The sequence below is a fragment of the Jaculus jaculus genome, chromosome 1 (assembly GCF_020740685.1).
Source record: "Jaculus jaculus isolate mJacJac1 chromosome 1, mJacJac1.mat.Y.cur, whole genome shotgun sequence".
NCBI lineage: Eukaryota > Metazoa > Chordata > Mammalia > Rodentia > Dipodidae > Jaculus > Jaculus jaculus.
Window position 1 is genome coordinate 328,332,961 of NC_059102.1, and position 17,515 is coordinate 328,350,475.

The 17,515-nt window shown below is 44.4% G+C and overlaps 1 non-coding gene across 1 annotated transcript; it reads left to right on the forward strand.

Annotated features, from left to right (window-relative positions):
• The first annotated feature begins 16,064 nt into the window (after window positions 1-16,064).
• Window positions 16,065-16,197, forward strand: LOC123457849. The gene has a single exon (XR_006635210.1). It is a non-coding gene; the product is annotated as a small nucleolar RNA SNORA2/SNORA34 family (small nucleolar RNA).
• Window positions 16,198-17,515: the final 1,318 nt, after the last annotated feature.

Below are 17,515 nucleotides of genomic sequence, written 5' to 3' on the forward strand. Positions count from 1 at the left end.
CCTGAGAGCACTGTAGCATGGAGGAAACATAAGATCCAAGCAGCATGCAACACAGCACACACGTGAAGAACACCTGCCATGCAGTAAGTAACCTTTTGTCGTTTTAAGTCACTGAGATTTTAGATTTGTCTCTGAGTTCTTGCTCTAGTATATTCACCTAACACTGTCTACACAGGACCTACTTCTCTCCCTGATTTCATATCAAATTAATTCCCACTTTCTCTTCTCTCAGAGATACTTTTTTTATTATTTATCTTTATTTTTATTATTTTATGACTGCATGATAAGCCTCTCTAAAATTCAAAGTAGCAGTGAATTATTAGGTCTCATGATTCTTAGGTTAACTGGGATCAGCTGCATGGTTCATCCGTTCCATGTATGGTATCCAAAGTCAGTCGTTGCCAGGGATGGGATCTTTCCAGTGAGTTGCTGGTCAGGGAGGTCCCTGATGCCCCCAAAACATTATAGGTCATTGCCAAGGCCCTTGGTTTCCCACCAGGAATAGATGGTAAGACCCTATTGCTGAAGACTCCACATACTTGGGCTGCAAGAACACTGAGGAATCCTGCTAGAACTGAGCTGATAACCATGTAGGCCAGCTGACAGAAAGCTGGAAGAAACCATTTTGCATGCAGTTCAATGGGAGAAAGAGATACCACCAGTGAAGATACTCAACAGTGGACACTGCAAGCCTTATAATTGGCCAGCCAGGCCAAGTGAGCCAACAGGTGCAATAGTGGCATGTCTGTCATGGTGGAAACCAACTGCCCTCTAATTGGACTGGAGGCCTGCTCCATGGGAGGGAATACATCCCTGATACTGAAAACTTAAAACAGGGGTAGTCATGAGCCCTAGGGGTGTAACGTCTGCTGATGTCTGGATAAATGTATATACTATACTTATAAAACTGCCCAGTAAGCACTTCTCTTAATATTCATATCCTTATATTAATGCTACTCTCACTTTGGGTAGAAAATCTTCTTTTCAGATGGCAGTGACCTTGAGAAAACTCAGAAGGTATCATGGTGCTGGAAGTGATTGGAGTACTGAGTAATATCTCGATCACACCTTCCAAGGCTCAGGGTCTAATGTGCAAGAGGTGGCAAAAAGAACATAAGAGCCAAAGGAAGGGTAGGATTCCTTACAACGTGCTCCCTCCAGACACAAAATGACCTGGATATCCATGACCTCACAGTGCCTGACACTACCTACACAAGACCATCATAAGAGGAGGAAAAGATCATGACATCAAAATAAAAGAGAGACTGAGATGGGGAGGGGATATGATGGAAAATGGAATTTCAAAGGGGAAAGTGGGGGTAGAGAGGGTATTACCATGGGATATTTTTTATAGTCATGGAAGATGTTAATAAAAATTGAGGAAAAAAAGTCAGTCATATGGACTGGAGGGATGGCTTAGTGGTTAAGTCGTTTGCCTGCAAAGCCAAAGGACCTAGGTTCAATTCCCCAGGACCCACATTAGCCAGATGCACAAGAGGGTGCAAGCATCTGGAATTCATTTGCAGTGAGTGGCTGGAGGCCCTGGAGCGCCCATTCTCTCTCTGTGTCCCTCTGTCTTTCCCTCTTTTCTTTCCTCCCTCCCTCTGTCCCCTTCTCTCTGTCAAATAAATAAATAATAAAAATAAATATTTTTTTAAAAAGTCACTCATGTGGCTGTAGCTGGTATAGGTAAAATGCTTCAGTCTTACACTCCTGGAGAACTCTCTTCATGTGGTGTCTCCTCACTCAGAAGTCTAACCCAAGCCTTTTAAAGCATAGAACTTTCCAAAAGGACAAGGACCCAATGTACAATGATGGAGCCTCTCCTTGGCAGCACATTTGCTACTATCTCATTGGTCAAAGCAAGTCACATGGCCAAGCCTAGAGTCAATGTGGGTGGAGCTATACAAGAACATGAATTCCAGAAGGCTTATTTTGAAGGGGAACCACAAATAATCTGGTTATGATATGAACAAATATTTATAGTTTCCAAAGTATTTTCACATTTATTATCATTTTATTTAACAATAGTCCATAAGGAACAGATATATTCCATCCATATCTTCCAAAGAGGGAAACTGATGATCAGAAATCTAGACACTCAAAACAATTACACAACTAGTAAGTGGAAGAGGCAAACTTAACCTCAGGCCTATTATTATTTCCATATTTGATCTTTCTAGATTTTTGTTTTGCTTTGTTTATGTTCTTGAGGTGGTAAGGATTGAACTCAAAGCCTTGCACATGCTAAGCAAGAATTCTGCCATTGAGTTACATTCCTAGCCCCTTTCCCAAAAAAACTGAAACTTTACTGACAAATAATAAAACCATCTATCAAAATATTTTTATAAACACATTATTTATGTTTTCTTTTTTATAATTTTTTCTCATTCAAAGAGTAGTACAGTTTTTCTTTTTTTTAATTTAATTTAATTTAATTTTTTTTTATTTATTTGAGAGCGACAGACACAGAGAGAAAGACAGATAGAGGGAGAGAGAGAGAATGGGTGCGCCAGGGCTTCCAGCCTCTGCAAACGAACTCCAGACGCGTGCGCCCCCTTGTGCATCTGGCTAACGTGGGACCTGGGGAACCGAGCCTTGAACCGGGGTCCTTAGGCTTCTCAGGCAAGCGCTTAACCGCTAAGCCATCTCTCCGGCCCTTTTTTTAATTTTTGAGAGAGAGAGACAGAGGGGGAGAGGGAGAGAGAAAGAGAGAGAGAGACAGAGAGAGAATGGGCAAGCCAGGGCCTTTCAATTGCTGGGATGGAACTCCAGACGCGCGCGCCCCCTTGTGCGCATGTACAACATTGCATGCTTGTGTCATTTTGTGTCTGGCTATATGTGGGACGTGGAGATTGGAACAAGCATTCTTAGGCTTCATAGGCAAGTGCCTTAACCGCTAGTTTCATGTCAGTCAAGGTGCAATTTGAACTTGGCCTGTATGGCTACTAACATGACACACTACATTTTTTCACCTTCTTTTGCTTGATTTTTCACTCATTTACCTATGAACAGAACTAACATTTAATCACTCGTTTTCTTACAGCTTATATGAGCTTGCGAATATGACAGGAAGGAAAATTAATATTCTGAGAAACTTTAAAATGCTACTTTTAGGGCTGGAAAGATGGCTTAGGAGTTAAGCGCTTGTCTGCAAAGTCTAGGGACCCTGGTTTGAGGCTCAATTCCCCAGGCCCCACGTTAGCCAGATGCACAAGGGGGCGCATGCATCTGGAATTCATTTGCAGTGGCTGGAGGCCCTGGAGCACCCATTCTCTCCCTCTCTCTCTCTCTCTCTCTCTCTCTCTCAATCTGCCTTTCTCTCTGTGTCTGTCGCTCTCAAATAAATAATGGGCACTGTCTCTCTATGTCTCTGTCTCTGTCTCTCTCCTCCCTCTTTCCCTGTCAAGTAAATAAATATTTTTAAAAAATTTAAAAAGGCATGTACCACCACAGCCAGCTTATAAAAAAAAATAGCGATGGGTGATCCAAACCTATGGAACAAGCCTTCAAAGGGCACGTGCTTTCCACGGTGGTGGAGGAGTCACATTGGGAACTAAATCTGACCTGATCATAATACACAGTACATTGGCAGAAAGAAAACTAGAAGGAAAATCTAAGGGTTTGCTGGAAGATGTGAGGCTTCACACCTTTGGGAAGGCGACAACATAGACTTAGAATTCTGGGGCGTGGACTCAACAGTAGGAAGCCCCATCATTTGGTACATAGTGATGATAGAAAAGAAATCTAAGAAAGCAACACTTACTAGAAAATGAAATGCTTGCTATTCGTTCTGCTCAGGACCACAGATAGGACCCCCACGAAAGATCAGGCTGAAAAAAGAGAAATCAAGTTAGAATCATAGCAGGAGCGATGAAAGATTTCAAAATGCTTTATAATGTTTCATTTTTTTAATCTTCTGAATGAGAAAACTAACTCTAGTTAACTAGTTGCCTAACTAACTAGCTGACTGTATAATTTACGTTTTTATTGCTGGGGCAAAATGCAAGACAAGCATCAGTTGAGGGAAGGTAGGGTTTATTTCAGCATGGCCGCTCACAGTCAGAGTGTGGAAGCAGAGGGGGATGAATGCTGCTTCTCAGCCTGCAGTCTCCTTTTGCTAGAGTCCAGGACGCAAGCCCATGGAATGGTCCTGCACACAGTTAAAATTTTTCCCACCTTGATGAACCTAATCAAGATAATCTGGGCATGGCGGCGCATGACTTTAATCCCAGCACTGGGGGGGTGGGGAGGAGGCAGAAGTAGGAAGATTGCCGACTACATAGTAAATCCTAGGTCAGCCTGGGCCAAAACAAGACACTACCTTTTGGGGGGTGATAATCTCTCAAGGCATGCCCAGAGGCTAACCAAATCTAGACAATCTCTCAAAGGTCATGTTAGGTCCTGTCAAGTTAACAATCAACATAAACCATCTATAATAACATCAATATAAACACTAAATATGTTTATCTGCTGCCTATATATGGAGATAAAAAGTAAACAAGTAGCCCAAGGGCTTAATGTAAAGCTAGATTGTTTACAAACCTTGTCTGGATGAATTTCTCAGTTATTTAGCCCAGGCTCACTAACATTTATACCACATGCTTACAGGGTCCAGTGCCGACTTCTGCTCATCTTTTCACCTTCCTCCCCTCCCTTCTGTGCTACGCTCTTCCATGAAGTCTCCATCCGCAAAATGGATGATCCTTTTGGGAGTCGACTTTTTGTTAGATCCTCTCATTTCTGATTCTAACTGCTGGAAACGGTCTCCCTCCATGAAGAATCAACACAGCCAGTAACTTGAATGCTGGACGCTTTAGGGCAAGTTGCCCAGGGCAATGTTTATATAGCTGGGAGGTATCTAGTTATTTTCAAGTATGGAAAGACAGAGTTCTGAGGCAATCGTATCTCTGATCTCATCAGTTCTTCGAATGCTAGAAAGGAATGTTCAGTTCTGTATCAGAATAGAAGAGATTTGGTTAGAAAATGGGATTACTGGGGTTGAGCGATGGCTTAGTGATTAAGGCCTTTGCCTGCAAAGCCAAAGGACCCTGCTTCAATTCCCCAGGACCCACGTTGGCCAGATGCACAAGAGTACATGTGTCTGGAGTTCATTTGCAGTGGCTGGAGGCCCTGGCATGCCCATTCTCTCTCTTTTCCTCTATCTGCCTCTCTCTCTGTCTATTGCTCTCAAATAAATAAAAAATGAACAAAAATTTAAAAAATTTTACAAAAAATAAAATAAATAAATCCTCTAATCATGTAGAAAGCCCTTTGACAAATTCTTAAACATATACTTACCATTTATTCTTACCATTCTCTCTCTCTCTTTTATTTATTTATTTTTTTTTATTTTTTGGTTTTTCGAGGTAGTGTCTCACTCTGGCCCAGACTGACCTGGAATTCACTATGGAGTCTCAGGTGAACTCACGGTGATCTTCCTATCTCTGCCTCCCCCCGAGTGCTGGGATTAAAGGTGTGCACCACCATGCCCGGCTCTATCTCTTGATATTTACCCCCAAAGAAATAAAAACCTAGCTTCCTAAATATTAATATGTAAATGTTCATCCCACTTTTATGTGTGAGAGACCAAAACTGAAGGCAATTCAAATCTTCGTCTCATGGCAAATGGATAAGCAGAAGCTGGTTTATCAAGTCAATGAAATTGACTCAGTAATTAAAAATTATAGACACTAACATTTGCAACACCATAAGTGGCGCTCAAAAGTTGTTTTTGTATGTGTGGAGAGCATGTGTGGTGTGGTGTGTGTGCTATATGCATATGTGTGTGCACATGCTTCATGCATGCATGCGGAGCACAGAACTTTGGAGTGTTTCCCACTATCTCACATTCATGTTTCTTCAAGACAGTCTCTCCCTAAACCAGGAACTGCCATTTTCAGTCAGACAGTCTGACTAGCTCATCCCACCCCAGTGATTCTTCAGTCTCTGCTTAGCACAGGACTAGGTTATAGGTATGCATGACCACACCCAGCTGGTTACATGGGTGCTGGGGAATCAAACTCTCTGTATTGATATTCAACTTCCAGCCCTGGAGAGATGGCTTAGAAGTTTAGGTGCTTTCCTGCAAAGCCTAAGGACCCATGTTCTTCTCCAGGTCCCACATAAACCAGATGCACAAGGAGACACAAGCTCACAAGGTCACACTTGCACACAAGGGGGTGCATGCATCTGGAACTTGATTGCAGTGGCTGGAGCCCCTGGCATGCCAGTTCTCTCTCTCTCCCTCGTTCTCTCTCTCTCTCATTAAAAAAAAAAAAACAACAAAAAACTTCCAGCCACAATGCCTCGATATGATTTTGAACCCTTAGGCACCAGCTGGGCTTCATCTCTCACTTACTTTGCTTTCTCTCATTGTGATACTATAGCAGAGTCCAAACCACATATGCCATCAGTGTGAGGTGCTAAAATGAAGTGATGTACGGGGAACAAAGATAACACAATACTATCTTCTATAACTTATTGTGGTGGTGTGAGTCCCCCATAAACATGTTGCTTGATGCCCAGCCAATGGAAATTTGGCAGAAGAAGCCTTGCTGGAGGAGGTTGCTGGAGAAGGTGTGTTTTGGGGGGCAGACTTAGGGAAGCTATAGCCAGCTCCCCCTTTCCAGAACTAGGCTCACTGCCCTGCTGTGGCAGAAGTGATGCTCAGCCTCTGCTCATGCCATGCTGTCCCTTGCCACATGAAGCTTCCCCTCCAGGCTGTAAACCAAACTATGCACCTCCCATCAGCTGCTTTTGGTCAAGTGCTTTGTCCCTGACAAAGAAGAGAATGAGAATGTAACTACAACAGAAAACTGGAACCAGAGGAGTAGGATTGTTGCTGCTAGAAACCTGATTGTGTGGCTTTTGGCCATTTGGAATTGAAGGGGTGAGGCGTGTGACAGGATTTGAAACTTGGTCTAAGAGATAACTTGAAGCGCTGAAGGCAGAGTTTGAGGGACCATTCTGGTCAGAGTTTGAGAGCCCTAAATGCAGAAAGAACTGTGGACTGTGAAGCTTGGCTTATGAGGGGAAGAAAGAATGGGATCTGAGGTCTATGTCTGGCCCTGGGTGGAGACCTGACTTTCTGAACTTCTGAACTCCTAAAAGGAGGCTTTCTGCTAAAGAATCAAGACATACTACTGTCCCATCATGCAAGAGTTAACACTAATGGGCCTGATAATCCCCTGAACAGAGCACGGAGGATCACCGTGAGTTCAAGGCCACCCTGAGACTACATAGTGAATTCCAGGTCAGCCTGAGCTACAGTGAGACCCTACCTCAAAAGAGAAAAAAAGAAAGAAAAATGATTTCAAGGAAGTTGCATGTCCTGAAGACTTAAAAGCTAGTATACAGCATACGTCACCACGCAAATCAGCACAATGAGCGCCCTGGTTATTATTCACTCACTCTCTGACAGGGTTTTCCTCTAGAATGACCCTTTGGGGCCTGGGGAGATTGCTCAGCAGTTAGGCATTAACCAGTCTAGGTCCAATTCCCCAGATCCTATGTAAAGCCAGACACACAAAGTGGCATATGCATCTGGAGTTCATTTGCCTATTCTCTCTCTCTCTCTCTCTCTCTCCTTGGAAATATTTTTTTTAAAAAAAAATTAGAATAAGAGGGCTGGAGAGATGGCTTAGCAATTAAGGCACTTGCCTGCAAAGCCTAAGAACTCATGTTTGAATCTCCAGGTCCCACATAAGCCAGCTGTACAGACACAAGTGCACAATGTCACACATGCACAAAAAGGGGCCATGCATCTGGAGTTTGTTTGCAGTAGCTGAAGGCTCTGGTGGCCCCCCCCCCCGCTCTCTCATATAAATAAAAAAAATTTAAAAATCAGAATGAGAGGAAACTCTAAAATGCATGTTTATTCCTAATGTACTGAAAAAGGTAAATGAAAGGAAACCTAGCATCCAAAAGGAAGAGATTGATCGGAAAAATGTAATGAACAGAAGTTCTAGAAAACAAATATATAGTCAACATAGCACAGGTTGGTTATAGATTAAACATAGTAAAGAAATATGAGGGGCTGGAGAGATGACTTATCAGTTAAGGCATTTGCCTGAGAAGCCTAAAGACTCATGTTTTACATAAGCCAGATGCACAAAGGTGAGGCAAGCGCAAGGTTGCACATGCCCACTAGGTGGTCTAAGTGCCTGGAGTTTGATTGCAGTGGCTGAGGCTCTGGCACTCCAATTCTCTGTCCCTCTCTCTCTGAAATAAAAAAAAAAAAAATTTAAAGGAAAAATTTGAGGAAGTGGTGAGGAATACAACATAAAGATATACTTTTTTTGGTTTTTTAAAAAAATTATTTCTTTGAGAGAAAGAGAGAAATAGGCAGATACAGAGAGAGAGAGAGAGAATGGTCATGCCAGGGCCTTCAGCTGCTGCAAACAAACTCCAAAAGCATGTGCCACGATGTGCATCTGGCTAATGTGGGTCCTGGAGAATAGAACCTGAGTCCTTTGACTTTGCAGGCAAATGCCTTAACCACTAAGCTATCCTTCCAGCCCAAGATATACATGTTTAATATGAAAGAAAAGTCATAAGATATAAAGTATAAGTAAAGACATTAATTGATATCTAGTAAGAGTTTTAGAAGAACTGAATAGAAAGAATGGGAAAGTAATATTTAAGAGATAATGGTGGGCTGGAGAGATGGCTTAGCGGTTAAGCGCTTGCCTGTGAAGCCTAAGGACCCCGGTTCGAGGCTCGGTTCCCCAGGTCCCACGTTAGCCAGATGCACAAGGGGGCGCACGCGTCTGGAGTTCGTTTGCAGAGGCTGGAAGCCCTGGCGCGCCCATTCTCTCTCTCTCTCTCCCTCTATCTAGCTTTCTCTCTGTGTCTGTCGCTCTCAAATAAATAAATAAAATATTTTTTTAAAAAAAAAGAGATAATGGTGGGGTTGATTAGATAGTCCAGCCAGTAAAATAATTGCCTCACAAACACAAGAAACTGAATTTGATCCCCAGAACTCACATAAAATCATCAGGCATGTAATCCAAGTGCCAAGGAGGAAAAGCCAGGAAAATCTTTGGAGTTTCCTGGTCAGTCTAGCCTACTTCATGAGTCCTGGGCCAGTGAGAGACCCTGTCTCAAAAAGAGGTGGATGGCATTCTTGAAGATGAGACCTGAGGCTGTCCCTTGGCCCCCAAATGCTCACATGGGATTTCACCCCTCCACACACATGTGCCCACACACATACTGACATGCATACACACATGCATGCCACAAATACACACATACAAAATAAAAGAGGAAATGTCTTGTGAATTTTCCATGATGAAAGACATAAATCTTCAAATATGAAAAAGAGAATACTAAGATGGAGAAATAGACATGAAATCACATGTAAATTATGAAAACCCCAGAAAAATTATTTGTTTATTTATTTTGTGACACTGGAATTTAATCCAGGCCTCATACATCCTAGGCAAACACTGCCAATGAGCTACATCCTCTGCCCACCAGAGAAGTTCTAAATTTTACAGCAGACAAGATATTATTACTTATAAAGGTATAGCAATTCAACAATTGGCTGACTTTAAACCAGTAACAACAGAGCCTATAATACAAATGGGTTCTTATAAAAAAGAATTTGATACCTAGCTAAACAATAACTGAAAGATAAAAATAATGATAGTTTCATTTGTCAGGGGCTGGGATAAGAGCTCCGTTGCCACAGTGCTTGCTATGCAGTCATGAGGACCTGAGGTCAATCCCAACAACAGTTGTTAAAAAAACAGAACAAAACTGGGTATAGTAGTCCCATTGTCCCTGTAATCCCAGTGATGGGGAAGCTGAGGCAGGTGGATCCCTGAGGCCAGCCAGTCTAGCCTACTTGGCAAGCTCCAGACCAGTGAGAGACCCTGACTCAAAGGAGGCGGAGCCTGAGCAATGTTATTTTGAGCACTTGTCTTTGGCTTTCACATGCTCATGTCAACAAGCCTAAGAGGTAAGATAAGATGCAAAAGAAAAAAAAAGAAAGAAAGAAAGAAAAAGGAAGGAAGGAAGAAAAGAAGGATGGAAGGAAGGGTGGAAGGAAAGAAGGAAGGAAAGAAGAAAGGAAGGGGGCTGGAGAGTTTGCTTAGTGGTTAAGGCCCTTGTCCAGGAAGCCTAAGGACCCAGGTTTAATTCTCACGACCCAAGTAAGCCAGATGCATATGGTGGCGCATGTGTCTGGTTTGTTGGCAGTGGCTAGAGGCCCTAGGATGCCCATTCTCTCTCTCTTTCTCAAATGAATAAAATTTAAGAAAAGATAACTGGAAAAATTATGCAATTAGAAAGTAGCATTATAAAAAACAAAGAAGCAGATCCCCAATAGAAAGCAAGAAAAAGGAGGTGGAGAGATGGCCTAGCAGTTAAGGTGCTTGCCTGCCAAGCCTAAGGACTCATGTTCGACTCTCCAGGTCCCATGTAAGCCAGACACACAAGGTGACGCAAGCGCGCGACATCACACATGTGCACAAGATGGCACACGTGTCTGGAGTTCAACTTTAGTGGCTGGAGGCTCTAGTAGTGTGCCAATTCTCTCTCTCTCATACACACACAAAGAAAAATAAAAACATTTTTAAAAGTAAAAAAAAAAAAAGGCAAGAAAGAGGAGAAAAAAGTCAGGTGTGGTGATGCACGCCTTTAATCCCAGCACTCGGGAGGCAGAAGTAAGAGAATCATGGTGAGCTGAGGCCACCCTAAGACTACAGAGTGAATTCCAGGTCAGCCTGGGCTACAGTGAGACCCTACCTCAAAAAACCAAAAAAGAAAGAAAGAAGAGGAGAGAGACAAATGAAAAGCATATAGACAGAAGTACCAAGTAAACTATTAGTAGTTAATCAGTAATTATAACAAATGCACAGTTGCCAGCATTTTACTTAAAAGGAGACTGAGCCAGGCGTGGTGGTGCACACCTTTAATCCCAGCACTCCGGAGGCAGAGGTAGGAGGATCACCATGAGTTTGAGGCCACCCTGAGACTACATAGTAGATTCCAAGTCAGACTGGGCTAGAGTGAGACCCTACCTTGAAAAAAAAAAAAGAGAGAGAGAGAGAGAAAGTATTTTATGGGCTGGAGAGATGGTTTACAGGTTAAGCACTTGTCTGAAGCCAAAGGACCCTGGTTTGAGGTTCAATTCCCCAGGACCCATGTTAGCCAGATGCGCAAGGGGGTGCACGCATCTGGAGTTTGTTTGCAGTGGCTGGAAGCCCTGGCACGCCCATTCGCTCTCTCCCTATCTGCGTCTTTCTCTGTCTGTCTGTTCTCAAATAAATAAATAAACATAAAACAAAAACATATTTAAAAAAATTTATGGAAGCCAGGCACAGTGGTGCACGCCTTTAATCCCCACACTTGGGAAGCAGAGGTAGGAGGATCGCTGTGAGTTCAAGGCCACCCTGAGACTACCAAGGGAGTTCCAGGTCAGCCTGGGCTAAAGGGAGACCCTACCTCAAAAAAACAAAACCAAAAATTATGGGTCATACAAATACTTGCCCATGTATACATGTGCTTAACATGTTTATGTATGTGTAAATGAATCAGCAGGGTTTTTTTTGTTTTTCGAGGTAGGGTCTCACTGTGGTCCAGGCTGACCTGGAATTAACTCTGTCATCTCAGGGTGGCCTTGAACTCATGGCAATCCTCCTACCTCTGCCTCCCAAGTGCTGGGATTAAAGGCGTGCGCCACCACGCCCGGCCCAGCAGGTTTTTTTTTTTTTTTTTTTTTTTTTCGAGGTAGGGTCTCACTCTGGTCCAGGCTGACCTGGAATTAACTCTGTAGTCTCAGGGTGGCCTTGAACTCACGGCGATCCTCCTACCTCTGCCTCCCAAGTGCCTGGGATTAAAGGCATGCGCCACCACGCCCGGCTCCAGCAGGTTTTTTAAACACATGTTTATTTATTTGTGAGGAGGGAGGGAGAGAGTTGCTGTTACAAACTCCAGATGCATGTGTCACTTTGAGCTTCTGTCTTTACATGGGTACTGGGGAATTGAACTGGGGTCAACCCAGGCTGGCAGACTTTGAAAGCAAGTGCCTTTAACTGCTGAGCCATCTCCTGGGGGCCCCTAAATCACCAAGTCTTATTGGTACAATGCTGAGTTTATGGCATTGTTAAGGTGAAAGTTCCCCAAGGCCTGGAAGACAAACAGGTTACATCCATGTTCCACACCAAGGTGATATGATACGCATGTCTTCAAGGACCACTGAGGAGACTTGAGCGGTGTAGCTGATCTCCCAGACCAGCGGGCATCGGTCCATCACTGCAGAGCCCGAGGCAAGCTACAGGAAGAGACGCGAAGCACAACGGTCTTGAGAACGGCCATATAACTGTTGTCAGAAAGAAACTACAGTCTACAACCACCACCAGAAGAAAACATTTTCAACAAGCAACTCACACGATCTCCGTACAGAGCCCCGAGTGTGCTGACGTGGGCGTGTTTCCTCGTGTTTGTCTTACAGGGTGGGGCCTGTTTGAGTTGTGTGTTATGTTTTTCACAGTCAGAATGAACTCCATGGCTCTCAAGCTTGTGGTTTCAGTAGAATCATCTGGGAGATCTCTGGAAAAATCTTACTAAACATGGACCACACTCCAGACCACTTGCATCACAGTCTCTGGGAGGGGGACACAGAGAGCAGTTCTACAAAGCTGTCCAGGTGACCCCCAACTTGCAGACAAGGTTGGGGCCCAGTGGGTGGGACAAGAAGTAACTTGAAACAGAAAAACTTTTGTGACTTGGTGACTTAGTGTGTATTACAGACAGTTTAAACCTCAGACCAATTCCAAGACAACTTGTGTATTATTTTCTAGGAAGGTTTCATTTCTTTCTATTTTATGAGCCTTGCCCCTTTCCTGGCCCATCACAAGCTAAAATGCTTAAATATGAAAAGTTTTAAATAAGGCTTAATAGTCTCTTTATCATCAATTTATTCCTCTAAAGACCATCCAAGCATACATTTCAAACCAAGTAAACAGACACACACATCCACCCTGGCCCCCACATTGGCTTACCTCTGCTCTATTGTAGGCTGGCAATAGCTGTTGCTCTCTGAAGAAAATGCTAGACTCTGTAACAATGGCTGTGCATTAAATGGACATAGATGTCTTTTAATTCTGAGGGCTCTTAGGAAGGCCTAAGAGGCGGAGAGGCTCAGCTCCCTTGATTTAGTGAGGGTTTTTCTGCCACCTAATGGGCATTTTCAAATTTGCCATGCAGAATGCATTTTTGTAACCACAGTGCCTGTCATGCAGAGAACAGCTAATTTGGAATCTGTTTACTTTTATTGCTGCAAACCTTCGTAACATTTCTATCTCCCTACACAATTCTACTAATTCCTTGATATGGGCATTTTGTAAGTGATCCTTTCAGCAGATCAAGTAATGCCTCATTAAGCTTTGGCACCTGTTTTTTAAGCATCCGCACCTCTTGTTGCACAAACCCACCACGTTATCAATGTTATAAGGGGTGTTTCCATGTAATGCAGCTAGCAGACTGTATCGTCTGTCTCGCCTTTCAACCTGCATCATCTGCTTTGGTCCTGTGGCTTACATACTGTCCACACAGATGACTCCAGTATTCATGTTCTCCTGGTCTGGCTTTCTCTCTGGGCTCATTTCCTAGATCCATTTGCTTCCTTCCTAGAAATCTCTTTCTTAGATGCCTAGTAGGATTCTCAATATTGATTAATCTAAAACACACAAACACACACTCACATTTACACTGGCAGCCTTGCTCTCTCAATACATGGTAACTCCAGTTTCTCAGGCCAAAAGCATCTCTCTCTTGCTCATGTTTGTATGATGTCTGTATATGTGTGTGTCTCTCAGCAATCCTCCTGCCTCAGCTTCCCAAGTACTGGGCTATAAGTGTAACCCTCCACACCCAGCTCCAGATGATTTTTAAGCAAAACCACGAGACCAGAGATTGACATCCATGGCTTCCTCAGTCACCGTATACTGTATTTACTGCAGCAGGCTGTCACCCGGACCTAGGGCTTGCCAGGTCAGCTAGTCTAGCTAGCCAGCTCGCTCCAGGGGCCCCCCATTTCTGCCTTCTCAGCTTAGGGGTTACAGACAGGCCACTCCACACCCCCAGCATTTACATGGGTTCTGGGGATACAAACTCCAGTCCTCATGACTTTACCCACTGAGCAAACTCCTTGGCTGCCCAAAGCACTATTCTTTTTCTGGTGAACCACTGAGATTTTGGGGTTACTTACAGAGCAGGGTGAGGGGGTGCTTACAGGAGCAACAGATGACTCAAATGCAGTCACGCCATTGACTCAAAGACACTACACCCTGCTTAGGCAGCTCAATCTCAACTGGAGGGTCTCCCATTAGCTTTTTTTTGTTTGTTTTTTGAGGTAGGGTCTCACTCTGGCCCAGGATGACCTATGCAGTCTCAGGGTGGCCTTGAACTCATGGCGATCCTCCTACCTCTGCCTCCCGAGTGCTGGGATTAAAGGCGTGCGCCACCATGCCCACCTTTCCCATTAGCTATTTTTGACTCTCCTTCAGTCTCACCTCACATGAAAATTTCTTGGATATTTTCAGAACCCTAAATACTTCCTGCCTCTCCACAGTGACCTGGGCTCTGTCATCTATTTGATTGTAAGAGACTCCTTGGCGCTCCCTAGAGTGCACACTTAACAGCAACCAGGATTGTTTATGTCAGTCCTCTACTTACTGAACTCTCTAGTGGGTCACCCCAATTCCTCAGGACACACAAGGTTGTATTTGATCAAGCCTGCCTCTTGCGTACTGCTGTGAAAGTGTTAGGCATGGCATGACCACTGCCACACTGAAATCATAGTAGTTGTGATCAGCCACATGTGACCCTCGAAAGACTGGGCTAACATTCCCTTGTGGAACAGGATGGGGATGGCCATCAGACCCTCACCTGAGAATCCAGCCACCAGCTCCTCCCAGCTGCATGTGGTCTTGGGAGGTGCTAGGGTACACAGGTGGAATGGGGGTGAGGGCTCTAGTGACGCAGCCCTATGGTGAGGCAGGGCTTTTCGGCGAAGAGTCACTCATATTCCTGTTAAATAAGATGAACAAACTCCTTGGATCGCCAAGCTGGACTTGTGCATTTGGTCTGTTTCTGCCTCTTCAGGATGAATAGAAATAGAATCCCCAGGAGGAATCAGCCTCATGACTCCAGCCACATGGCTGTGTGGAGGCTGTATGCAGCTCCTTAGAGACACTCTCTCAGCAGGGACCTCTGTGCTGGTTGCTGTCCCCACTCTTCTCTTTAGACTTTGTCCCATTGGTCACTTCAGGTCTTTGACTCTGAGCTTATCCAGGGCCCCTGGTCCTCTCTTCCAAGGCGACTTTATATCCCCTCCACCACCTCCCATTCACTTGGTTTCCGGCTGTGTCTTAGCACTCCCCTCCCCTCCCTCAGCAGAGCCGGTAGAGGGTTGCCCACGCTTGCGGCTGAACCTGCTGCTACGATGTCCTGCCTCACTGGAACTCAGCCTCCTTTTTTAAAAATATTATTTGCAAGCAGAGAGATAAATAGGCAAGGGAGAGGGAATGGGCACACCAGGGTCTCTTCCCCTGCAAATTCCAGATCATGTGTCACTTTGTTTCTGGCTTTATGTGGGTACTGTGGAATCTAACCTGGACCCTCAGGTGTTGCCAGCAGATACCTTTAACTGCTGAGCCATCTCCCTAGCCCAGGAACTCAACTTTTTTTTTCCATTTATTTGAGAGTGAGAGAAAGAGGCAGATAGAAAATGGGCACTCCGGCCACTGCAAACTCCAGATGCGTGTGCCCCCTTGTGCATCTGGCTAACGCTGGTCCCGGGAAATTGAGCCTCGAACCTGGGTCCTTAGGCTTCACAGCTAAGCCCTCTCCAGCCCATCAACTTTTATTTAATGAGTGAATCATGGTTAATGAGTAGGGGAAAGTACCATGTAATAGATAAGAACTAAGAACTCACAACTGTCTCATTTGATTTTAAATTATTTTTCCACTTAACGTTTTTGTTACATCTATGTACTAAATAATTTCAGTGGATTTTTATAAGTATTTCGATCGCTATCATGAAGTAATATTTATTAGCCCTGAATCAAGGCCAGCAGTTGGCTGAAGCTGTTGGTTTCAAGCAGGAGCCTAAAGAAATGTCTTTCTATGGTCTGTTGGCCACTTCAGAAATTTGGAAATGCAATGGTCAATTCGTTAGAAACATCTGGCTGGGTGTGGTCACCCATCTCCGTGATCCAGCACTTGTAAGGCTGAGGCAGGGATTGAGAGTTGGAGGATAGTCTGGGCTATATACTGAGACCCTGTCTCAGAAAAAAGAGCCAAAGAAACAGCTGAGTTGTGGGTGATAAATGTGGGTCAATAAATTAAACTTTAATTTTACTTATTTGCAAGCAGAAAGAGATAGAAGTGAGAGGGAGGGAGGGAGGGAGAGAGAAGAAAGGAAGGGCATTGCTAGGGCTGCTAGCTGCTGCAAATAAACTTGAACTCATGCTCCAAAAAAAAAAAAAAAGAAAAGAAAAGAATATTTAGACATGTTGGCATTTAACTTGAAGGCATGCTACCTGAAATTCGCTGTTTTCATTTCTGCTGGATATTTTCCCATGGACCTGGTTAGAATGCAGCAAAGAACCAGTGCACATAATGTGCCCAAGAGCTCACTGGCTGTTTGTTTGGGCCATTGCTGAAATCCTGTTCTTGCTTCCACCTTTCTTCCTGTCTAAAAGCCTAACCACCCTCCTCCCAGCTGTAAGGAATATAGCTACAACTGCTTGTGGACTTGGGAGAGGCTGGAGCACAGAGGTGAGAAGGCGTTGGGGGCTCTAGTGATGCAGCCCTATGGTGAGGCCCAGACATTCAGAGCCTTGCTCCTTGGAGTCATTTCCGGCTTACCTAGCCCACCATCAGGGACTTGTGTGCAGCTGCAGAGTGGAGCCTGGGTGAAAAGGCAATCCCTGTAGGCCAGCCAGTGCTGTTCCTGGGAGGACCTCAGCAGGCACGCTGGGGGGCTGTGTACCTTCCTGTTCAGTACTTAACTGTGCACTCAGGCCCAGGTGTCCATGTGTCTGTCCCTCTTGGGTGTTCCCCAACTCTGTCTACGTTATGCCAGGTGGTGTAGAAAACTGCCATTCTGGGAGCTGCGGTCACCTCGGCCACTGCGCAGTTAGCCACCCAGAAGGCTGTGCTCAACAGTGACGCTAACCACTTGCAGGGCCTGCGAGAGAAAATGCAAAGTGAAGACATGGGTGAGCTGGTCTTCTAAAATGAAAATTTAAATGCTAAGGATAAACAGCCTTAGACACAAAGTAATGCTGACCCCAAGTGGCACTCAAGGCTTATTCTGATACATGTTAAACGATGAGAAATGTGCTCCTCCCTGCAGCCCTGGAAGTAAACTCTTCCTGGAAAGTAAGGAGCTGTTTGCCCACGGCTTTGTTCACTTGTACATAGTACCGAAAGCGCCATCTCGAGTCTGCACGGCACAGTTTTCTACAGAGAATTGGGCAGCGCCGAGGAGCTGCTCACC